At 45.9% G+C, this 25,644-nt stretch overlaps 1 long non-coding RNA gene across 4 annotated transcripts in view; it reads left to right on the top strand.

Moving 5' to 3' along the window:
* LOC140611774 (uncharacterized) overlaps window positions 1-25,644 on the top strand; it is a 192,221-nt gene that overhangs the window by 20,720 nt on the left and 145,857 nt on the right. The window contains exons 3-4 of one of the 4 annotated variants that reach the window (XR_012012976.1): window positions 892-1,050; window positions 7,598-7,618. The exons of 2 other annotated variants lie outside the window; for them this stretch is intronic. This is a non-coding gene — a long non-coding RNA (uncharacterized lncRNA). The remainder of the gene's footprint in view (window positions 1-891; window positions 1,051-7,597; window positions 7,619-25,644) is intronic. One more of the 4 variants, XR_012012977.1, reaches the window with a different exon arrangement.

Raw genomic sequence — 25,644 nt, 5'->3', positions numbered from 1 at the left:
ACTCTCTCTCATGGTCTCTCTCAAAGAGGTAAAAGTCATCTTTAAAAAATTGAAAAGACTTGAGTTACAAGTGGGAAGGCTAGCCAGAATGCAATGATATTAGTTTTAGTGAGAGATGACAATGGGACATATAAATGTGACCTGGGTGCTGAATATAGAGAAGAAAATAATAAGATGGATGTAAAGTATATTTTAAATTAGAACGGTCATGGGTTAGATGTAGAAACAGATATGGCTGCCTGGTTTCAGTCATCAGCAAATGGATGGATACAGGTAGATAGAAATGTTGGGGTGAGAAACAGATAATAACATAATGAATCATTGACCACCTTTGTAGGGAGATGGGGATTAGGAAGCAGATGATCGGGATCCCTGGGTGGCTAAGCGGTTTGGTGCCTGCCTTTGTCCCAGGGCACGATCCTGGAGTCCCGGGATCGAGTCCCACGTCAGGCTCCCAGCATGAAGCCTGCTTCTCCCTCCTCCTGTGTCTCTGTCTCTCTCTTTCTCTCTCTATATCTATCATGAATAAATAAATCTTTTTAAAAAAAGGAGATGATAAAAAAATTAAGTCCATTGTTTGAGTTTAATCGGGTTCATTTTGATGATCATCCCATATTTTATACATGTTGTCCCATATTGTCCCAGAAGGCTCTGAAAGAGTGCCTGAGTCTCACAGTTTTGCGTGGAATGAACAACAGGCTAGACACTTCAGGCACGGAAAGCTTGTGAGATGGTGTGTAATATCCATCATCCTGAGTATCTCTTTTCATCCTCACACCAGTAAATGTCGAGTCCGTCTTCCTCAGTTCTCGTCTTCAGGGTCTCGGCTTGGAAAAATCTCCACCTGCTCCTCCTTTGTTTTGACTTTTGGTTGTGATTTTTTTTTTTGAGTCTGGGTAGACCAGATGGGACCAGGTGAGGAGCAAGGATTTGGCCTACAGCAAAGCTTGGGAAGGAATGTAAATATCGTGAGCCCCGAGAGAACAAAGCCCACAGCAGAATGTCCATGTGAATGAATCACCGACACGGCAAGCCTGGACACAGGACAGGGTAGGTATTCTAGGGGTCCAAACTTGGCAGGGGACACAATGAGAAATGGGGAAAGCATGCAGCTGCAAAAGGTGTCCCCATAACAGGACAGCCACAGGCAGAGGTGGTATTCAAGAGTTCAGATAAAGGGTGGCACCTCATTGTTTTGGAGAAACACACTGAGAATGCAGTTTGGGAAGCTAGGATTGTTAAGAGGCCCATGTGATGGAACAATCAGAATATCCTTGCAGAGCAGTTTCATCACTAGTGTTCAGTGCCCTTCTTGAATTCCTGGGTGAGACCAACACGTGCACCAGATGAAGCCAAGCCAAGCCCGAGGCAGTGACGTGTACAGACTGTCGATTATGGTATAGAATGATTCCTCCGGTGAGCCTTCACTCACATCTACTCCTGGGTCGAGCAGTTTCTTGTTGCCTCTGCTGCATTGTTAAGTTTGACACCCCATGGACTGGTGGTCTCATCATCGTCTCTTAGAGTTCGAAGACTCAGCCAAATGAATAGGTAACATCCTACTTGCTCTTCTCTTACTTTTAATCATAGTAGTTGCCTAAAAGGGTGACTCATGTATTCAAGGCCTTGAGGAGTCATTAGTGAGAAATTGAAACAAATGTGAAGATCCAGAAAGACCGTACCTTTCTGCTTCAAATTCCACGTGTCTGTTTCTCATTGACTTTGCGTGCTATCAAATCACAATGACTGAGGCTCCCCGGAACCATTGAGAAAAGTATCGTGTGTCATCTAAGCTGGGATGTATTTAAAACACTGCATTATCACTTTGCTAAATAAGATATGTTTTTTTTTTTCCACGTCTGAAGCTAGATGTGGTCAGATTCATCTACAAATTCCAAAGAACATTGCCTAATACCAGATACCATGAGCCTGTTTCAAAGCCAAGAGTGAATGATGTCTGGAATTTATGTCCCTGCCAGTTTCACACATATTGAAATGATATAGTTCCTAACAACATAGAGATTAGCTGTCACAGTCTTTAAGTGGCAGTTTGGTACAAAAGGACCATGGTTTTTGTCAGGTTTAATCTGATTGGTAGTGAACTGGAAGAGAGAGGCCAGGCAAAAGTTGGTGGAAACAGGCTTTTATTTTTATTTATTTATTTTGTTTGAAACAGGCTTTTAATGGGATGCGCTCCCTGGCTAGGTTCTGAGGCCCGCAGGGGAGAGAGAGCGAGGGGGGGAGTCACACCCAAGCAAACTGCAGGGGGGGTCTATAAAGAGTTTTCCTCTGGAAGATGGGGGCGGGGCGGCATTCCAATTAGGGCAAGGGTTACAGGTCTTTGGGTGCTCAGTTAGGGTAGGGCCGCAAGGCGGCCTTATTGGGAGGTTGCTGGCCTGGGGTCAGCCATTTTGAGGTCCCCAGTCTCCCCAGCCCAACATTCAGATCTTTTTGTTATGTTATAATGGGGCAATGATTCAGATCCGGCTGCTTCCTGCTGATTTAGGGGCGTCGTGGTGCCTGTCGGAGGTGGGCAGGCCAGCGTAGGGGTGTAAAACAAGTTGGTTGACTGATAACCGAGATCTTTCGCGGATTCCTTCCTTGATGATTCAGAGAGAGCAAGGGACCACCATTAATAGTATGCCAATGATTAGGAGTGGGCTTAGAGAGAGGAGGAGCCATATGGTTAGTGGGGTCTGCCACCATTGGGGTGTAGTTGGGTCGACAGGGTGATACTGTTTTTGGAGAGACTCACGAACTTTGGCGAGGACGTGGAGATTGCTTTCAACTACACCTGTTTCGTTGATGTAGTAGTAGCAATCTTCATTGAGACACATACAAGTTCCTCCTTTCTTGGCCGTGAGGAGGTCCAAGACACGTCGGTTCTGAAGAGCTACCTGGGCCACCGGGTTTATTTGGCGTTGTCGGGAAGCAAAAGACTCTGCCAAAGCCTCGATAGCCATTTGAAGCCTCTCGGATAGGTCCCTGGAGGAATCTACAGAGTAGAATAAGGGCCCCTTACCCAGTGGTCACCAGGGTTGAGGCCAGGGAGACCCTGACAACCAGTGGGAGAAAGATCACTCGTTTCTGCTTTTCCAGGGGGCTGATGAGGAGGGCTACTTCTGCCTGACTATAGATAGTTAATCGCGGAACTAGGGAGACAGTCAGGAGCGAGGCAGAGGTATTGAGAGATTGAGATAGGGTGCCATGGCACCAAAAGAATCAGGCAATAGCAGCATGATGAGAGGTGACGTTTGACCGGGTGACGTTGCACAGGGATGAGTTAGGGGCAGAATAACAGAAGGGGAATTGATGGTTGAGAGGGTCAGTAAATAGGGCAACATTAGTGAGAGAGGGATGAGGCAGGCACTGGAGGTGTGGGTGCGGGGCTGGTGCAGCTGAATGCACTTGGGGAGGGGAATGGCCACAAGGGGAGTTTTGCCTAAAGCGGCACAGATAAAACAGTGGGACAGATTGCCCATGCAGGAAAGGCTGGCGAGGGAAGTGCCTTGTTGGATAAGTTTTATCCAGGAGAAGGGGCCCTGGTCCTGAGTTGGGTTAGCCTGTAGGTGGGTGCTCCTGGAGTAGGGGTGACTGAATCCACATGGGCCCACAGGAGGGCTCTTAGAAGAGTTAGGGAAGGTAGGTAAGTAAGATAGGAGAGGAGGAGGTGATGATGGAAGATTTTAAGTGAGCAGGAAGGGCCACCCCGTAGAGAAGCTCAAAGGGACTTAGGCCCGATGGCCCTCTAGGGGTGGCTCTGAGCCTTGTTAAAGCCAACGGGAGGAGGGTTGGCCTGGACAGGTGGAGTTTCAAGGGTAAGTTTGGTGAGATGTTCTTTGAGAAGGCCGTTGGCCCACTCTACCTTACCCGAAGACTGGGGGTGATATGGGATATGGAGTTTCCAGGTAATATTTAGGCTCTCGGAGTCTTGCCGGGTGATGCTGGAGATGAAAGCCGGGCTGTTGTCAGATTGTAGGATCTCCAGGAGGCTGAATCTCAGAATGATCTGTTCGATGAGTATGGTGGCCACCACATCCGCCATCTCCCGAGCTGTGGGAAAAGCCTCTATCCAGCCTGTAAAGGTGTCCACTAAGGTTAATAGGTAGCGAAAGGATTTATGGCGCGGCATGTGGGAAAAGTCAAGCTGCCAGTCCTTGCCAGGTTGGTAGCCATGGAGCTGGTGATTGGGTCCTGGCCTGCGAATTCCCCCTTGAGCATTTACAGTGGAGCAGGTTTTGTAAGACTAACGCACCTCTCCAATTACCTTTTGGAGATGTGGATAGTGGAATCCTGGGAACTGGTGTAAGGCCTTGGGACCAATGTGTAGGGATTGACGTATGTCTGAAATGATCACAGGAGCTAAATGGTTTGGAAGAGCGAGTTTCTTTTGAATGAAGATCCAGTCTTTCTCCCCGGCTATTCTTCTCATCTTTTTTAGTGTGTGAGTTTCCTCATCTGTGTAAGAGGGGGAATGTGGTGTGTTGAGGAAGAGGAGGGGAGCTGATGAGGAGCCTAAGGCAGTGGCTTGGGCAGTTGAGTCAGCTTTGTTGTTGGCCCAGGACACCGGGTCCATGGAGGATTGATGTCCATGGCAGTGGACAATGGCTACTTCAGTGGGAAGGCTGAGGGCCTCTAGTAGTTTTGAAATGAGGGGCCCATAGATTATGGGGCTTCCCTTGGTTGTAAGAAACCTTTGCTCTTGCCAGAGGACAGAATGTGTATGTGTGATGATGGAGGCACATTTGGAGTCCGTGTATATGGTAGCTCATTGCCCTTTGGACAGGCGAAGAGCCCTGGTGAGGGCTCTAAGTTCTGCCTTCCGAGAGCTTGTCCCGAGGAGGGGGGAACTGCCTCTAGGATGGCATCTAGGGTAACGATGGCCTATGCTGCGTGTCTCTGGCCACAAAGAGAATTTGGTCAGGGTTAGGGAAGGGCTGATTCTAAAGTCCTGGATGTGGAGGGGGCAGCTCTTCCAGGAGTTGAGAGCAGGAATGGGAGGGTTCTGGGTTAGTAGAGGGGGTAAGTAGGAGGGTAGCCGGACTTAGCCGAGGAGAAGCTGATAGATAGATGTCAGGATTTTCGACGAAAAGGAGCTGGGCAGGAAGGGATTCTAAGGAAGGAGTGTGAGGAGGAGAACCCATCCAGGCTGCAAGAGAGGAGTGGGGCAGTCCGTGGAATAGAGGAGGTGCCATCAGTTCCCATCACGGCTACTGGAGAGGGGAAGCTGGCCCCCGAGTAGGAAGGCACAATGGAGTCAGTCGCCCCCGTGCCCAACAGGAAAGAGATGGGCTTCCCTTCTACCTGGAGCAGGACCCTGGGCTTGGCCTGGCTTAGGGGGTGTCTGAGTCTGGGCCCCGTCAGTCATCATCCAATCCGAGTAGTTGAAAGGCTGGACTTCCCGGCTCAGGGTTTCCTCTGTGTGGAGGCGCCAAGGATCCCCCGAGACCCAGCAGGCGGATTTCCAGTGGCGCATCGTTCCACATTGAGGGAATTGCCGCGTTGGCTCCTTGGGATTGGGACATTGACGGGCCCATTGTCCCTCGGTGCCACATCTGAAGCAAGCCCCAGGTGGGATTCGGTTGGTTCCCCCTTTCTGCGGGCTCCCACCGACGCTTGGGTCTGGAGTTGGACCTTCTGCTGGAGCCTGGCCTGCCTCTTAAGTTCAGCCACTTCCTCTCGGGTGTTAAGGACTTTAAATGCCATTTTCACCAGGTCGGGAATGGGAGTTTGAGGACCCTCCTTGGTCTTCTTTAGTTTTCTATGGATATCGGAGGAGGACTGATAAACCACTGCAGTGGTAATCCATTTTAGCGCATCTGTAAGGACCAGTAGGGGGGATTGAGGTGAGACTCTGGAACAGTCTGCGTGGGGAGGGGAAAAACCTGACTCATGATGCTGGGAGTGGCACGCACATGGAGATTTTCTTACCCTTTAAGTTTCATGGCAGAAGTCTCTCTTTTTATTCAGGTCTGATTCATAAAACACAAACCAGTACATAAATTTCTCATGAGAAACTTTGCATGAAGTGGTACAAAGAAAGAGGTCTTACAGGTGTTTCTTCCACAAGTTCTGAAGTTCTGCGTTTTCAAGTGTGACCTTTGGTGGTTGATTTTTCTTCTGTTTTCCTTATGAGGAGAACATTTTTAAAGGAGACTGTATGATTCAGAGCTGTTTTATGAAAGTTCCTTAAGAACGAAAAAATGAAAAGAAGGAAACCATTTCCTGTAGCTTCACTCTGAGGGACACAACCCCTCTGTCCCTGGCTTGTGACGCTTCCACGGCACACTCCTGCAAGGATGGGAGCTTGCTGTCTTCTCGCTGGTCTGGGGCGGGATTAGGGATGACCCACGGTTGAATCTGACAGCGGGAAAGCTCTCGTAAGCCCTGGTTTTAATCTGGTTCTGAGTTCAACTGTGGAGTCGTATCGAAACCCAGGTTTTGTTCTCAGCTTTGTTCTGGGGGTTCACTAGCTCATGACAGAGGTCAGGAACTGGGTGAGCAGTAAGGAAGCCGTCTCTGTTGGAAGAAAAGCGTCTTTACGATCTCCTATCTATGGGCTCATTTTCTAACTTACGAAGCACCGTCAGGAAGTCTTGTGGGCTCTCAACCTTAATTCCGTTTTTACGTAAGAACGACTTTTGCTCTGAACTCCCAGAAGAATAACAGGACGTTTGGAATTTCTGTTTAGATTTGCATAGTGTTGCTGCTTTAAAAGCAATTTTTAGTCCTTTACTTGGCCTAATGGTTTTCTATTTTTTCTTACATATGCAAATGAATTACAATATAGGAATGCAGTTGACATCCAATCATAATGATCATTTGTTAGTTAAAGGCTATTTCAGTCTATAACACTTTGATCCCTAGGAATTTAGCTGTGGTTTTATGAGTTTTCCCGTATGATTGCCCACAAATTTTTATGTTGACTAAAATTGTAAGTGGTTTAAACTGTTCAAACAAATTACTTAGCAATTAAACCCCCAGCAAAATTGTAATTCATTTTAAATTAAGCACAGAGATTTGGTGCTCTTTCTGAGCAAAACAACGGGACATAACGGTGAAATATGGAAATTCGGTATTTTGCGTGAACTGTTTCCGACAGGACAAAAACATTCCCAGCACTGGGCATAGCAAAGCCTTCCACTAATGTGAATTAATTTTGTAGCAAAGGATCACTTGGGAGGATTCCTGCTTTTGAGTTTTATCCAGGTTTCATTCTTTGAAGCACCCTTTCCATAAACTTGTGTTTTATTCCTAATTTGTCGTACTTCACCTTTTGATATTTAAACAACTCACATGCAGCTAACCGAAGTCACGGTAGTATTCGCTTCTATATCAGGTTATCACCTGCTATGTTGAGAATTGCAAAGCCAGAGCACATTACAAAGAGTCAGTTGGACTTTGATACCCAAAATTGCATTTACGAGGTTCACACTCCTTTGTGTTTCACCAGATAGAGACAGCAACAGTGTTCTCATGTAATGTGTGCTTCAGCCTCTGTGCCAGAACTTATAGTGTCTGGATTTTAATATGTGTGTTGATCTGTTAACCAAAGTTGTTTTGTTTTGTTTTGTTTTGTTTTGTTTTTTGTCCACAGAGGCATGGACACCTGCTTCTGGTGAGTCTTTATGCTGAATATACATACTCAGTTGTCGGTATGTATGTATGTCACTTTGAGGTTCTCTCTCATCAGTGTTACCATTCTTGACAAAAAAAGTCTTTGTGTTTGATATCCTTTCTCGTTTGTTAGCCAGGGTCTACCAAAACCATTACTTTTTGGTGACACTTCAGTTTTGGCCCAGAATGTCACAGTCTGTATTGAATCTCTCATTTCATTGATCCCTCATGGTTTTTTTTTCTTTAATTTTTATTTATTTATGATAGTTACAGAGAGAGAGAGAGGCAGAGACACAGGCAGAGGGAGAAGCAGGCTCCATGCACCGGGAGCCCGATGTGGGACTCGATCCCGGGTCTCCAGGATCGCGCCCTGGGCCAAAGGCAGGCGCTAAACCGCTGCGCCACCCAGGGATCCCTCCCTCATGGTTTTTAATTAACTTTAGCAGCATTCGAAGATTTTCTTTCACTAAGGGGAGTCAGAGGAATCAGAGTCTTTCTCTACATTTTTAAAGTCATTCCATAAAAATATTCCTGTGACGTAACCTGAACTCAAAATGCATTTCATCAAAAGGGAGAATTAATCCAGTTTGATGAGCAAGTTCTGAATTCGATATGCTTTGTTTAATACTTGGTCCCGGTGCTACGCGTACCATCTTTCTGTTGTAGTTTTGTGTTCCCGTGCTAATTTTGCATATGTCCTTGCTCAGGAGTCTGGGGATTAGACTGCATTCTATCCCTGTTTATGTCAGCTGGTATTTTCATTATTTTCATCTTGCTTGCTTTCAGATTTTCCCCTCCTTCCCCAACTTTTCCAATTGTTGAGGTCTTTTATTTTTTTTCTTGCCTGCTTTCTGGGAATTTTGTTTAAGGGAAATGAACCTCTTGCTTCTTACAGTTTATGTTTTCCTAGCCATCTTATGGCCTTCCTCATTACTTAATTTTTTTAGGAAGATGAGCAGTTCAAAAAACACAACGTGAATATATGTTTTTGTTACTGTGATAGGGAAAAATCTTTATCATTTCTTGTCAAAAGCATTCTTCAACCCAGAGCATTTTACATACTAAAATGAATCTGTTGCCTATACGGAATGGAAGCCTAGTGTAGCAGTGAATGTTTCCCTCACAAATACAGTTTTTTATTGATTGCTAGCCATTTTGATTTCATTTATTAATGACTTTGTCACTGATCAGAAAACTCTGACATAGTATTTCTGTTTACTACTTTGGGAAAAGAATAATTAGGACCATTATTCATAACTCCAATATAGCTTGTTAATTTTCAAGTTCATCGTACCAGAATATGCGCATGCGTGTGTGTTTGCAATGGTATTGATGTTTCAGCGTGTCTTCCTAAAAATTCACAATGTCTGTAGATAGATAGCTATTTCAACATTTTGTGAGGTCTTAGTTTTCTTTGTTCTTTTATTAAAATAACAGCAAGTAAATAGCCCATACTTTTGGTTGTGTCCTATAAGAATTTCTGCTTGGAATACTTGGAAAGAATAATGCTAGTGTTATATGAATTTTGTCTTAATCATCAATTATCAATTATTTTTTATCTATTTTTATCTTGAGTATGATAAATGATCATGGAGTCAAAAACTGTTTAGTTTAAACATAAAATGTTCTTCGGTCGATAGTTTATGAGATTCATTTCATAGAACTGTCTTTATGTTTCCATTTTGTGCTCAGTGTCCTTTTGTAGAAATCCAGATTGACTACTTTACACTGTGCATATATTTAGAGCATCATAAATGTGGGCCATCAAAATGATAATTTCATGGTATCGGTGAAACTCTGGATAGAATTTTCTTTCCTATCATCTATCAGAGTTTTAATTTGTTAACTTTACATGTCCTAAGTGTACTCAGTTATATCCTGAACCTGAAAGGTCGTTGAATATATGACACCTATAAGTACATACCTATCAAAACTGTAATTAAGATGCATTTTGCCATTTTGACCAAAATGTCATAACAGCAGAGGCATGCCTAAGTCTCTTAGTGGGTTTGTGCTTGATGTCATTGAGAGCAGTATAGTCGAGAATAACCCACTACTGGTCCCTGAGCCTCACATGAAAACACGTTCTGTACCAGAGGGTGGAGTACCTTTCACTTCTTCTCGATACCTCTTTTATTTTTTTAAAGATTTTTATTTATTTATTTATTCATAGAGACAGAGACAGAGAGAGAGAGAGAGAGAGGCAGAGACACAGGCAGGGGGAGAAGCAGGCTCCATTCAGAGAGCCCAACGTGGGACTCGATCCAGGGTCTCCAGGATCATGCCCTGGGCTGCAGGCGGCGCTAAACCGCTGCACCACCGGGGCTGCCCTCCATACCTCTTCTATTGGTGCTACTCACTGCAGAAATGACAGAATGAGCATGGGACTACTCTGTAGGCACAGTGAACATTTCCCAAAGTCTTCAAAGTGCACAGTCCCTTCAGGGTAGTAGACTAGCACATGACCTTGCTAGAAGTTTTTCTTCTTTAAAAATAAAGCCCTTTGTTTTTTTTCTCATTTCATGTCAGAATCTCTTTAAAAAAAAAAGACATTTTACTTTGGAAAGAACTTTTCAGATAAATGATCGTTAAAAATGCAATCAGTATATAGAAGTGCAAAAAGTAAACGGAATTGCAGATCTCGTCACTCAGAGGCAGCTCCTGTTAGCTCTTGCTGATGTCTCTCACTGGTCACGTGTTCTCGTGCATATTTAGAAATGTACATATAAGATTTTGTATAAAGGAGAATCTGTTGATCATGATGTTTTGCAGCATGCTCTGTCTCCTCCATATATCATAGACATCATTGCATATATTTTATAGATAACAGATTTACATTATAATTTAATGACCTCACAATCTGTTGTTTATCCATATCATGATACTGCAATTTCACGCTACTTTAATTTATATTTCTAAATATTTACTGTGAAAACAATGCTATGTGTAAATCTTTCCTAACTTATTATTTTCCTTGTTTAAGCTTGAGAGCTGGTGCTAAAGCATCCATCTCTCGTTCCCTCTGACCCATCTTCCGCTTCATGTTTCCACCAAACGTGGTAGTTGCTTTACTGTGTATACGTGAGGAATGGAGAAGATTGTCATTTTTATATTAAAGTAAACCCATATTTTATGTAGCCAGTTACAAAAATGTGAGATTTCAAAGAAATGTCTAATTTTCTTTGCATCAGCTCAGTTCTAAAGTTCTGTAACTCGTTCCCTCTTTCCTTTCATTAACAATACTTTGACAGAAAACATTGAGAAATATTCTGAGTGTTTGAAATATCAAATACTGATTATCCAGTGGGGAAAAAGGAGTAATACTTAATATACTCCGATTTCACCTTTATATGTCTGTTGGCTTTGATGTAAACACATGGTGTCAGACTCTTGATGTTTTAGGAGAGCTTTAATAATTAAGTTTATAGTAAATTGTCATATCAGGATTAGTGATAAATACAGTAGCCCATGTTCTGACCTAGGGTTAGTGGTCAGCCAGCTGCTGGTAGAAGTTTTTACTTCGCAATGCGTAGGCATCCTAAAGTATCTCATGGTATCATGACATCTGTAATTCAGGCATGAAAAATAAGGAATGGATGTGAGAATCCAGTGTTTAAAAATAACGTTTGAGGCTTTCTTGGTCTTGGTGGGTGATAGCTATGTGAGCACAGCCCAGTTTTCCCACCTGCAGAAGTCTTACAAAAGTACTGTTCATGCTCCATCCTCCAAACCCCATAGTCAAATGCTTTCCCCGAATCTCGAGCTAAACTGCATGAGTGGGAGCTCTCGGTGCTCCCTTGGTCTTGTGGAGCCACTGTAAGGCTTTAATATGCACGCGGTTGTCGTGGCTTGTTCCTCCTGGCAGTTTTGCCTGTTGTGGAAATAATCCTCTTCTTCTGGCCTGTGGCTTGTAAGTGCGCTGCTGCCTGCCCACTTCTGGAAGAGGAGACTTGTACCCTTCGACTCCCTACACGAGAAGACCTGCTGACACATTCAGAATAGGGCTGTGGGGCTTCTCTTTTTATAGAACCGAACGCGACAAAATTCACTTTGTTTTGTTAAGGAAGGAAGGATGCATATAGATTCCTTTGCGGCAGAAAAATATTTCCCATATAGAGATTAACACCTTTCAAATTGATTTTCTGAAATGTCTTATGTGGTTTCTTTGACATCTTCGATTTTATCAGAGATGTTTAAAGGGCAGAGTTTATGGGTGACGGGCACTGAGGGGGGCACTTGAGGGGATGAGCACTGGGTGTTATTCTGTATGTTGGCAAAGTGAACACCAATAAAAAATACATTTATTATAAACAAAAAAAAGAAAAACTTAAAAAAATAAATAAATTCTGCTTCTGAAACTAAAAAAATAAAAAATAAAAAAAATAAAAATAAAGGGCAGAGTTTAAGCAATGGGTCAGTTTTAACCAGAAAAATGTAGGATCTTCTTCTGAAAAAAGAAAGTTCAGTATTTCAACTTTGGTCTATGTATACGTTCTAAGAACCAGGGAAGCTGTGTTGTGTTACCTTGGGCCTGTGTGTGTCAGTCGGCAGTAAATGACCGAGATCATGTGGTTTTCATCAATATTAATACTTGCTGGGGCACCGTTTCTAAAAGGCCAGGAATGACGGAGCAAAACATTTTCCCGAGAATGCTTTATAAGACGCCTTGAAAACATGAAGCAATTTAACCCACTTGATAGATAGTCCGTGGCTTCTGAGGTAAGGCTGCATGTCCAGAGCGTAGGGCATTGGCAGGAGTACGGAGCAGCAGGGCCGCAGTGTGTGCGCGCCCCTTTCGGGGCTGGGGGGCCTGGAGCCGGGGGGCCGGGGCCGGCTGAGGATGTGGCTTGGCCTGCATTGCACACCTTCCATTGTGGTCCTCCTTTCTCTTATGTGGAGAACACTTCTTTGCACACTCGAGTTATTTGTCAATCATCACACATGTGTAGACTGGTCTAGCGATTTTCTGGTAGGAGTTTGTTTTCATACTTAGGCCCTCGGTTTTTATTGAGTCACCATCAGCAGTGATTCGAAAAAATCCTCTCTGTATTTGCAGGGTTGGAGATTTGTTTGAAATCTGACCATCCAATAAGTCGTTCTCTGCATGCCGTGTGACAAATGTGTAGCGTTACCAGCAAAGATCATAGTAATTCCTTTAATTAATGCGTGACTTGAGAAGTCTCGGATTAATCAGCACATGACTTGTGGTTATTCGTACCCTTGTGGGAGTTTTTTGCCACCAAATGCAAATACCAGGCTAAAAATACTGCTTTGTTTGTAGATAGAGCGAATATTCATCGCAATAGTCCTGTACATCTAAGAAAACAGAAAGTAATTAAAATGTTGATCACTATAGTAAATCTCTGCAACGGCTGCTTGTTTGTATTTCACATGGGCTCACATTTCTGAGAAGTTAGCTCTTACACAACAACCTACCATGATTATCTGATATCCTCCAGAAGGTTAGCTGGGTTGTTTCCTATATTACTTAGGAAAAACTTTCTTTTCACAATCCAAAATGTCAGCATCAATTTAAAGTGTAACACTAAGCATGTGCTTGCTCTCTGAATATTATTCTCCAGCCACCCTGCCGAGGATCTGGCCGTGACACTTTGAGGAGCTCATCGATCCTCACTGTTCACGGCACTTTGCCTGAACACCCGGACTGCCGGGGCACCTCTGGATCCAGCTACCGTTGTTTCCGTGACCCAAGGTGCGCTGACCGTAGCAATTTACATTATGTGCGCAAATTAAAAGTTACCTTGCAACAGCAGTTTACTTTAAAAAAAGGCCTCGTTTTCCCCCATGTTAAAGTTCTGTTATGTTATAGGAGTTGCATTTTTGTATGATGCAAGGATCTTTTTGTAGGACATAGTCACCTGCCATGATGAAGATAGGTTTCTTTTTTCTTTTCATTTGGGCTTAGATCGGAATCTCCATAAGGAAAATTATCTTATCTTTCATCATCTTGTGCTATATGGGAAAAAAATATATATATATATGCTATTTGATTGCATGTTTTAAATTTAATTACATTTTTTACCAGATTTAAGTCTAAAATAATTGAACTTGTCATATATTGCTGAAAATCTTTCTTTTTTCTGCTCCTAAATTCTCCACTTGAACTGTCACAGTGGTCTGATTTATCCTGTCCGGTTTATAGTTGTAGTGATAGAGAGAAATACCTACTCGACATTTTCAATGCAAATTGTTTTAGTTGCAGAATGCAGCATAAACATATGTTAAATCTAGCATTATCCGAGTTTTGGATACCATAAGTAACTTTTGTTTTCCTCACAACTTTTTATTTCTGCGATGAGGGAAGGAAAATAGAAAACTTCCTATCATTAACATTGTATGATCCTCTAGGGTAGAGACCTGACTTTGGCTGTTCAACCAAAGTTTTGCTGTTCGGGTTTGAACAGTGTTAACTGGGAAATGGCCACCCCATTAAAGAGTGTTCCCCCCAGTATTGGTAGAGACAAAGTAAAGTCAGATACACGCTGTATCTGTTATTTTTGTTGGAACTTACTATTGTTCTTCAGTTTCTGATTGTTCATTATTTTAAGACATATGTGAGCCTTGTGCAAGTACATTGAAGTGTCGTGCTCTTTTGGTGAGAAAATCTTTTGTATTTATCAGAGAGCACATGGATACATACAGTGTATAAGATTTTTCTGTTTCTGACGCATTTTCTTCCCCTAGAGATGTAGAGCTTTCAGAGTCATGAACAGTTTTCATCCTGATTTGTAATGATCTGTTTGTCCATAGATAGGAAAATGTTATGAAATAATACTAAATATTCCTAAGTAAGATTATACCCTGTAGAGATCAAAGCCCAACATGCATGCAGTTAGATTTTTGTCATATTCTGGAGCTGTGAGTATGCATGGTGTACGGTAGCCATAAGCACATGTATTCCGTGTCGGCTGTCTCTTACCTCGGTCTACTTATGTTTTCAGTAGCATGGCTAATGTTCATTATAAAAATCTTGATCTTATCTCTGAAAGTCTGCAATAAATGTAAACTTTCAAGTGTTTGACAGTGGCACGATACGCCAGGCTGGAAAGCTCATTTGACTAATAGGTCGTTGGCCTACTCTTAATTCAGCCTTTTGTCCATCCAGCTGCGTGACCTTGTGTGCATTCCTTTAAATCTCTGTCTGTCGTCTGTGCACGCGTGGGATTCCGGGGGAGCTGGAGCTGGGGTCGCAGCCCCTGAGTTCCCTGTGTTCCACAGCAGCTGTACTTGCTTGAACAAACCTCCTTGACTCTCCGAGCCTGGTTTCGTGGTCTGAACCCCTGATGTGATCAGATGTAGACTATCGTGAGGATCAATTGAGGCAATAAATGGAAAGCCCTGTGAGGGGCTTGTGGTGAGGAAAGCTCTGTGTAGGCTTATTAATCTCTAGTACCTGACTTTGAACAACACCATTACTTCCTGATGAAGTACTTCATCAGTACTTCCTAATGGCCAACCTGATGGCCGATGCAGCGTCGGCCAAGTTATTTAACCTCTTACGCTCCATTCACTCAACTACAAATATGGAAAATTACTCTTTCTTCCAGAATTCTCCTAAGGAGTGAACTACATGAGGTTAAGTATGTAACATGTCACAGCAGAGTGATGTCAGGTCTTCCTGTCCTGTCACTGGGTATCACCTCTGCCTCGTGCATTTTCATCTAGTGAAAGCTTCCTGAGGCCCAGCCTCATTTTAAGTCCTGGGAGAGAGTGATGAGCAAGACAAGGACTCTGTATTTCTGGAGATGACTTCCTTGTGGGGTCTCAGGAAATAGAGGAGTGAGCCAATCAGTAATTTCAGAAAGCAGTGGGTACTATGGAGGAATGATGTTGGGTGACAGGCAAGGAAGTGACGAGGGGTGGGGGGGAGTCATGGCAGAGGTTAGCATTGCAGATAGATCTGTTGCAGAAGGCAGCCCCAGAGGGTTTTGTAAAGACTTTTCTTTGAGATAGTTGTAGACTCCCATGCAGTTGTAAGAAATGACACAAAATATTACCATGCAGAGTACCGTAATACACACATAACCAAACTAAAAGTCCGAGCATTCTTTCTGAGGCATTTAGAGTAGAATCTTGAATTATGAGAGGGGTTATGTCAAAGAGCATTCCAGGTGGAGGGAATACAGAGGTGCCAATTCTGAAGGGGGAAGACATTGGGACGTTGGCTTCACTGAGCAGGGCCACTGTGGCTGTGACCCTTGCATGAGGGAACGAGGGCTTTATGAAAGGTTGAGCAGCCACTCTGTCTTGCAGGGCCATGACGGTGGTGGTGCGACACTTGTGTTCTTTGTGCAAGCAATCACACTAGTTGTGCTTCAGCAGAGTGCTCAAGATCTCCCTCCATAATTTGTCAAAACTATCACCCCCTCCCCATTTTTAAGTTGGACCTCAAACATTTTCATCTCAAGTATCAATAGTACAGGATGGGGTTTTCTACAAGTGTATGGGAAAAGTTGACCTTGTAAAAGTATTTTGTATCTCACTATTGAATATGTATCCAATAGAACGTTACTACCATGATAATTTGATGCTCACTATCATCCCTTTGAACTTTACCTGACTGAGCTCTCTCTTTTCACTGTCAGAACAATTATATTTGCTTTTCTTCTTGAACTCCTGTCTCTTTCATTTCCTCCATAGATTTTATTTTATGCTTTTTATAATGGGAAGATGTTTTAATAAGTATTCTGTCATTTTTCTGTGTGTATGTGTGTACATATACAGACTGGTATATACACACATGGAAGTAAGGTTTCTAAAGTTTTAGTGTCTTTGGCTACAGTATTCTAAGTGTGAAAATCGGTCAGAAAGAATTGTTATTATAAATAGTACTGATGCACAATTGATATAAACGGCAAAATTAATAGTATGATTGGTAATTTTTAAACATGAAATATAATGCCATTGGGATGCCTCTCTTAGCAAGATGGAGAGAGAGTTTATAAAATTTCAGTTCATGTACCCATGAATGAATACTATGACCAGGGTGATGTAAAGTCTGGTGGAAATTAATAGTAAACATAAATGATATGCTGTGGGGCTTCGAAATGACGTTTGAATGATTATTAGGTATGTTGTTTGTATATTATATATGTTTATAGTATGTCATTACAGTCGATGAATTACACTGTTTTAGAAGTTCATGTAATGTTAACAAGGGCATGCTAGGAATGAATAAGCAGGAAGGTGCTTACCTTCCTGATGAGGGGGTAGATATATGTCCTTAGTAAAAATTTATAGTACCCAATATTCTTTGTGTAAAAACTTAATGATACTGTTCCTCTAAGTTTGAATAAATGTTTAAGAAAAGATATATCTTATGTTATATAATATTGAACATATATATGTGTTTTATATATATATATATATACATATATATATATATATACATATATCAGTTCTGAGAAATGATTCTTTTACTGACTTAAAATTGGTCTACTGGAAATTCATGTAGCATCTTTCACCTCTTCCTCCTTGAAATATCACAGAAAATACATAACTGAGACCGAGGCATGTGTGAGTGGGCGGGCTCTGGCTCCTGACTCAGCATTGTGACTTTGTAGATAGGGTGTGTGAATTATTTCCCAGGATTATTTTCTTCTTTTTTTTTAAAGCAAAACCTGAGGTAATTCCATGCTTAGAGACAGTATAGATCTTTCCCGTGAGCTTTCTGCCTCAGTGAGTTGAGTTTCCACTGTCTCCAGCCTTTCTTTCCTGTTCTCTTTGTGCGTGGCTCCCAGTCAGCTTGACGTCCTTCCCTGATGATCCTTCGGGATTGAGGAGGCAGGATCTATCAGCAGGAACCGCCACCCCTCTCACGATCCCATCGTCACTGTCCCTGAATTCAGGACAGATGAATTTAGGCTAGGTGGCGTGTGTCTGATGTCATTCTCTTTTTATGGAAATGAACGCAAAGAAGGAAAGACCGGATGTTCTGTCCCAGGCTTAGTGACGCCTTGACTTTAGAAAGGCTTTGCGGTTAACAGGGGATTCTGTGGTGTTCCAGTGCCTTTTACCACTCACTCTGGAGCACAGTACAGGAGGAGCAAGGAGGAGGCCTTCGTTCTGGTAAGTGACAGAAAAGCAGTGATGGGGTAGGATGTGGTGAAGGCGAAATGGCATCGGGTGCTACCTCAGGAGCTTCCGTCAGCTTTCAGGGACAGGAAGGACTAGCTGAGCCAGGGATCAGGAATCGACACCTATAAACCATCTGGACCTAACTGCTGTCTTTCAAAATTCTTCACGTGCCCTCAGAGTGTGTGGAGGTCATGGTCTGAGTCAGAAGGTTGTGGCAGACGGAACGCACTGGAGCAGGGAGAGCGCTGAAAAGATCTGGTTCCAGGAAGAGATGATGGTGGTGTGGAACCGGGTGCTAAGAGTGGCCAGGCAGACGGTCAACCCTGAAGGCAGAGCCCACGGCACGGCCTGAAAGATGGATTGTGGGATGGGAGAGGGGGAGGGATCAGGAAAGAAGTGGGCTGAGTGCATGCGGGTACCTTTAAGTGATGTGGAGAAGACAGCTTTCGGGAACTGAGAGATGTTGGGTTGGCAATACTCTCAGATAGATGTCCAGGTGGAGGTGTGGACGGGGAAGGAAGCACTTGCAGAAGGAAAGACAGAGGCCAGGCCTGAAGGTACTCCTTCGAGAGGTGGGGTGGCCTGTAGCTGCCGCCTGCACCTCCAGCGGGTGTGGAGACGGGGTGCGGGGTAGAGGAGCAAGCCTTTGGCGGTCCTCCTGCTGCAGGTCAGGTGAAAAGGACAGAGGCCACAGTGGCATCCCAGAGGGCAGCTTGTCAGGGCAAATGGTGGACTGCAGACGTCTTAACTCTGAGTAACAAAGGGCTTCAAGGAGGGACTTAATATTCGTGTCCAGGATTATCTGTAACATCAAGACAGATTTAGGCTGTCACATTCGTAGCGAGTCTGAATTGGAGTTTGTTGAACTGGATGGGTTTGGGAGATTCCATCGTCTCCTGAGCCCCGATGTTCTGTAATGTCAGAACCACCTGTCCAGATGGTGCCTGGGCCGTGTCCCACGAGGTTTGGTCATTGGGACTTTTCTTTTACTGGTCTGAGGAACCCGAAAGTCTCTTTCCCTGTGTCCGTCCTCTCCTCTGTCCAGTCTGTCTGCAGGTCATTCGGATGGAACAGGTTAATCAGGACCAGCCGCATTTACGTTTCCTCACGTGAGTTACTAGGGTGCGAGTGAATCTTGAACCCCCTGCAGTGTCCTGCTCTTGTGTATTGTGACGGGTTCGGTGCCTAGGTCCGATGGTTGAGGCCGTGCTATGTGACTTCAGGACTATTTCCCTTGGGTGGTCCCGGTAAGAGCTGTTTTTCCAGTCTCTTCCTGCCAACATATTCTTACATGTTTATGGCTTGGAGGTAGGTTAAAATAATGAAGCCTTTATTCCATGATTTATCCTCTACTTTTATGTATTTAAAAAATGCTAATTTCACGGTTGGTATTTTGCGCATCATGAACTTTCATAGTTACTCATTTGGGAATTTGAGAATTTTTGTATTTCAGTATATGGTTTTGTAGTTTTTTAATCCATTGCAATGTTGATTTGAATATGACAATGAATTTTGAAATGAAATTCAATGAAATTTGAATTTTGACAATGTTGAAATTGTCATAGTTATTCTCTTGTTGTATAATTTAACTATTAAAAAAAGATTTATATTTTTTTCTATTAGTGATTTCACCACTTGATATACTGAGTTGTCTTCTGAGAATTCATTAAGATTATGCAGTGAAACCCCATACGTGTTTTAAAATTCAATCGTATTGTATCATTATATCCATGGTTAAGCTGTTAGCAGAGTGAGAAAAAAAGTAAATAGTGTGATTTGATCAAATGCCGTGTTTCCATCGCTCTCGCTCACTGCGTCAAGCAAGCGTGGTTCACGGTTTTCCTGTTTACTTGTCACTTTAACTTTGTTACACCGCTCTATTCTCTGTCCCCTGCAACTTTGAGTTGGCCCCCACCCCCTTTATTTTCTGCTCCTTAATCTTTGCATATTACAACTCTTACATCATTCCACTAATGCTCATGCCTCCTTCTCTTTGGATGAAGCACTGTGGTAGCAAACTGCGAGCATCACCATTGTTTCAGACAGCTCTGGGCTTGTGTCTTTGTTCTGTGACGTGGGAATTGTGAGGCCTTTGGCAAGAAGCTTAGAGTTTCTATGTGTAAAAGGAAGTAATCATATTTAGTTCAGAAAGTTGTGAAATTTAAATAACATGTTGTAAATTTTTGAATACTTAGCAAACTACTCAATACGTTACCTAAAAGGTTTTTTTAAAAATCTGATTCAAATATACTCTTTTCCTCCAGTCTCCCTCCAAACCTCAAATGGCCAGAACTTGATTTTCCCCTATTGTGTTTCTACACAACCTATTGTTCTTTTGAAGGGGGTGTCTCTTCCCAACCCCCATCCCCAGCCACAGCTGCTTTTAGGATTTCCTTTTTGTTTTTGTTTTTCTGTATTTTGATGATCACGTGACCTGTGTGTGATGCGTGCCTGTGTGTATATGTGCACGCGTGTGCTGTGTGTGCCTGTAAGCGCACATGTGTTTTCATTCTGCCTCTTGAATGTGGGAATTGGTGTCTTTCTGCAGTTTGGGATCCTTGGCTGTTCTCTCTCTGGATATTGCTTCTATCTCTGTCCTCTTTTCCTGGGACCTCAAGTTCAAGTATGATGGGCCTTTTGCTGTGGACCGTGTGTCTTCTGTTCTTTTCATTGCTTCTTCTGCTTGCTCTCCAGTTTTGGTATTGTCTGTTTGCTCTATCTCAGAACTCACCAATCTTGTCCTTTCCTATGCCATCCGAGTTTTCTGTTAAGCCATCGATGAATGCTTGGTGAAAGATAGTTTATTTTATAGGTCTAGAATATCCATGTGATTTCTTCATATGCATTACACTTTTCTCATTCAGTTCTCCATTTGTTGCATCCACTTCTGTCCATCTTGTTACCTGTTTTTCTTACCAGCATGATCTTACTTACTTCACGGTCTTTGCTTATTTTTATTCTGAATTATTGGTTGCATTTTCCTTCCCGTGTATGTTTCTGGTAATTCTTTGGATGTGTGCATAACACAGTGAATGAAAGAACATCGAGGGCCAGATGGTTTATTTAGTTGGTCGATAGTCCCTTCTTCTCTTTGGTGCATTGAGCTGGCCTTCAGTGCCCCTGTAATTTTTCCCTGTTTTTCCCCTGTGGACACTCTGTGTTTTGATTGAGACCCACTAGTCAGAAGCAGGCTCTTTGTCCTCAGCACTGGAAGGCCTCACAAGCACTACGCTAGTCCTTTCAGGGATTTGGAGTGTCATACTTGGTCTTCTTCTGCCCCATGCAGCTTAGTCATCTGGAAGCTCCCACGTGGGTGGGTCTGTGTTTGTGGGAGACCCGTTCTCGCTAGCAGAGGCTCATCCCGTAGGTACTGCGAGGCCACGATAAGCTTCGCTCGGTCCCGTCCCCTTCACCTCCCACCTTCCCAAAGCACACGTCCTGTGGGAATGTCAGCCTTGCATTTGGGCCTCCTTGAGTTTCCAGTGTGTCACTGTATGGTGATGGTGTCCTCTTATCCCAGTGGAGCTGATGTCCTGAATCGGCAAGTGGCCTGGGGACAAAATGGTGCCCCATCATCAGCCTCCCCAGTGAAGCGCTCTCTGTCCTCTGCATGGATCCTTTACCTAGCTCTGGTCATCTGACAGCTTCCTGACTATCGCCAGGAGCACATCTTTTCTGGTTGTTGGGATCGAGGCTTTGGCTTGCACCATGTATGTATGTATGTATCTTCTCAGGAAGTGGAAGTCCCTGATTTAATAAAAAGCTTAGAAATTGTGATTTGTTAATACCTGAAAGATGGTGGTGAGCAAGTTCTTGGTAACTGATGATGCACATAGCGAGTGCCCCATTACTGCTTTTTTAATTGAATGCAGAGTTCTTTCTTCACTGTACACAAGAATGTGTGATTTTTTTCATTCTTTTTTTTAGATTGTATTCAAATTCAAGTTGGTTAACATATAGTGTAGTATGAGACTGGGGTAGAATGTAGTGATTCATCAGTTGCATATAACATCTAGTGCTCATCACTTCACATGCCCTCCTTAATGCCCATCCCCCAGGTACCTGATCCACCACCCACCTCCCCTCCAGTGACTGTCACTTTGTTTCCTATGATTAAGCGTCTCTTATGGTTTGCCTCCTGCTCTGTTTTTATCTCATTGTATTTTTCCTTCTCTTCCCCATGCCCATCAGTTTCATTTCTTAAATTCCACATATGAGTGACCCAGAGGGCTGACACACCCAGCCAGAGAAACAGGGCGCCCGGGCCGCAGGGCAGCCCTGAGCCAGCAGGTATCCCCTGGACTTTACAGCAGCTGCTGTGGGAGGCTGAGGTCAGGGGTGCAGGGAGTCAGGAGGCGGGGCCGAGTGCTGGCACCTTCCCCACCAGAGGCCATCTCCCTACATGCAACAGCGGGCTTCCGCCAAACCTTACATGCAACATGTTCGCCAGATGCCCAACTGCCTGGGGGTTGAAATGGCAGGGATCCGGAGCACCCTGGGTGAAGGAGGACCCCAGAGCTGTGTGGGGCCCCACCTGGCCACTCTCCCGCAGCCCTGTGGCTGCTTCTGCAGCAGAGCTCTTCACTGGGGACCCGCCAGCCTGAGGTCTCCTGTCCCAGGCCCCCCAGACCACCGGACAGCTGACAGGTGGCCCCCGGGGCTCCTATGCCTTTGAGCTCAAGCACGAGCTCCTGTTTGGCAGCCCCTCCATGGCACCTGCCAACCCAGACCCTCTGCAGGCCAGGCACATGGTGGAGGGCTCCTAGGCCCCTGCTGCGGGCTGCCAGGAGACCCCGCCCCAGGCCACAGGATGGCCCCGACCTGGGCAGCTTCCCAACCACCTGCCCTGCAGGAGAGCCTGCCCCAGACTGCCAGCCGCCCCAGCGCTATACCCACACCAGGACTCCTCCTCGGGGAGAAGCACCTGGGCTGTTGGGGATAGGATGGCAAATGACGCCAGGGGCCTACCCCCTGACCTGCAGAGCGTCTGCCAGTACCAGGCCTGTGCCACACGGATGGCAGAGACAGGGAGGCCCCACTGGAGCAGCATGCGGGGTGGGCGGTCCAGCTCCAGCCTCAGGGTCATCCCTTCCTCTGTGGCCCTCACACCGTGTTTGCATTGAAACGTCCCCGAGTGCATCCGGCTCTGGCTACACAGCGTGGGAAGCAGCATGACAGAGAAGGCGGGAGGCCCGGCCTGGTTTCGTCCTCCATGCTAGCCAGATGGGAGACCACCCAGCCGGGACAGCCCCACCAGGCTGCTGTGCCTGCCGGGACAGGCGGGGTGACACTGACTCACCATGTGCCCCCCCAGCTTGGGCTCCAGTGTCCGTGGGCCTGGTCCCCTCAGGGCAAGGGGAACACACAAGGCCGTACCCATGTCTGGGCTCAGCGGCAGAGGGCAGGCCAGGGCAGCTGTCGGGCTGCACACAAGCTGACCTCTGGAGGCCAGCCAGCCCTCAAGAATCACATCCAGGAAAGGAACTAGGGGTGGGGGAAGTGGAGGTGGGCGGGGTTGGGGGTGACTGGGTGATGGGCACTGATGGGGGCACTTGATGGGGTGAGCACTGGGTGTTATTCTATATGTTGGCAAATTGAACACCAATAAAAAGTCAATTTACAAAGGAAAAAAAAAGGAACTGACACATGTTTCCTAACTGATGGGAAGGCTAAATCCCAATTAGATATTAGCAAAAATTAAAGACATTTTTCCCATTGATGTTCCAAAATAAAAATAAAAAAGAATCACACCCAGGGAGAGCACCAGAGGCTTGAGCTGAGTGGGGAGCAGAGCCTGAAATGTCGGTGTTACCCCCCACACCCACCGAAGCTGGGACAGGTGCCAGCGGGAGGCCCACGGGAGCGCCACCCTGCCAGTGGGGCAGACGCGGGTGGCTGTGGGTCTGTCCTCAGGTGGGCAGTCCTGGGCACACTCCTCTCCACACCGCAACTGCCACCTCCCGGACACTTCCTTTCTACGTAGAACATGGAGACTGTTCTCCCTCCCACACGTTTTGGGGCAAACTGTTGAAAGATGGGGCCTTTCCTCCCTGGCAGATAATCTCTGGTCCTGGGCACTTGTGCGCTAATGCCACCACGCCTCCTCCATTCACTTGAGAAGCGTCGCTAGAGCCTGACCACAAGCACGGTCCCCGGGACTAGGGTGCGGCCAACGTGCTGTGCCCTGGAGGGTGCAGGCAGATGGGTGAGCCCAGCACCGCAGGGCGAGACTCGCTCCATGGGGTGTGGGGGTGTGTCCTCTGGCTGAAGCTTCGGGATCCTGTGCTCACTTCAGCTTTTCAGAACCTGCTGGAAACCCATGTCAGCTCTGCAACCACAATTCTTTTTTCTTGAAAGCTCATCAGATTTCTGAAAACCACAGGTTAGAGCAGACACAGTTCAGAAGACACTGAGGAATCCCCTACTTTGGCATCTGCTTTGTCCGTGAGTCAGGGACCTCATGGCTGGAGTTCCGGAAAAGCACACATGCAGAGAAGAGTCTCAGAAGCAAGAGACACACACAGATGCTTAAGTGCTTAAATACAGATTTACTGCAAACCAACACTGGAGAGGGGACTTCGTGGGTGGGCACTGGTCTCCGCGGACCTCAGCTGATGGAGCTCACTGGCCAATCTGTGGCAGCCGCGTCTGGAGAGAGAAAACACACAGGCTGCACCAGCTCCAGGGCCCAGGCCAGCAGCAATGGGCAGAGGACACCCACGAGGACGGCCTGCCATCGGCCGCATGGCCCAGTGCCCCAGCCCGCCACTCTGACGCTGGTGAGCCGCTGCCACGGCAGGCGGAGTGGGCCAAAACACAACACTGAAAACGACGTCAGAGAAGATGACGGACCATGGAGTCCATGGCTCCCCAGTCTCCCGAGTAGCTGGGGTACGGTGCATGCCCCACCTCGTCACACCAGGAGACCCCGACGAGACCATCGAGACCGGTTCTCACACACGTGCATGCCATGAGAGCCCTGGGACATGGGACAGGTGTGCAAATCCTGGGGACCCTGAGGATGGGTCTCAGCAGCTCCAGCAACAGGCTCCGGCCCAACTATGGGGGCAGATCTCTGGGCCCCCTTGGCGACGCTCCTCCCAGCCATCTGGTGTCTGCACCTCCTTCGACCGCACGAGAGCTACCCAATGCTTCCCAGGGGCTGCTTCGGACATATTCGGGCATCCCCACCCATTTCTGGCCACCTCGAGCCACAAACCTGCCCCCACACGACTGACGAGTCAGCTCCCACCTACTCAAGCCATTTGAAGGGGGCCATCGCCTAGAAAGGAGTCCTCCTCAGCCTCCAGGACAGCCACCAAGGGAAGGTCCCAGGAAACCTGCCAGCTGACAGCCCCACAGAGCAGCGGGCATGCGGCCTGCGGGCCTGGGGTGGCTCAGGCCCCACAGGCAGAGGAGAGGCAGGAGGAAAGGCCGTGGTTGTGTCTCCTGAGGGCACCCGGTCAGCTCCCCAACAAGGACCAGGCCCCACAGAGGACGTGGGAGGACAGTTCCTGCTGCATCTGTGGCCTACTCGGGAAGGTGTCCCCACATCCAGCAGCGCCGACCAAGAGCCCCAGTCTGGTCTTCCCGACAGGGCCTTGCAGCTGGCAGACGCACACACACACCAAGCGAGAGCACAAGCGCGGGTGTGCAAGAGAGATGAAGCCGAGCCCCGCCCCCCCCCCCCCCCCCGCCCTCCTCAGAAGCAGCCGGCCCAGAACCCGCTCCCCGGGCCCAGCACAAGGAAAGGAAGCAGAGCCCACGCAGTAGCAGCAGGAGGAGAGCGGGTGGCCGGTGTCCCGCTCCCCCCACGCTGCTCCCAACACTGTGGAGATGCAGGGCCAGGCACTGTGGGTTCACCCTTTTTTTTTTAATTTATTTATGATAGTCACAGAGAGAGAGAGAGGCAGAGACACAAGCAGAGGG

Source organism: Canis lupus, chromosome 20 (genome assembly GCF_048164855.1).
Source record: "Canis lupus baileyi chromosome 20, mCanLup2.hap1, whole genome shotgun sequence".
In the NCBI taxonomy this organism is placed as follows: Eukaryota; Metazoa; Chordata; class Mammalia; order Carnivora; family Canidae; genus Canis; species Canis lupus.
This window is presented reverse-complemented; position numbering and strand designations above follow the sequence as displayed.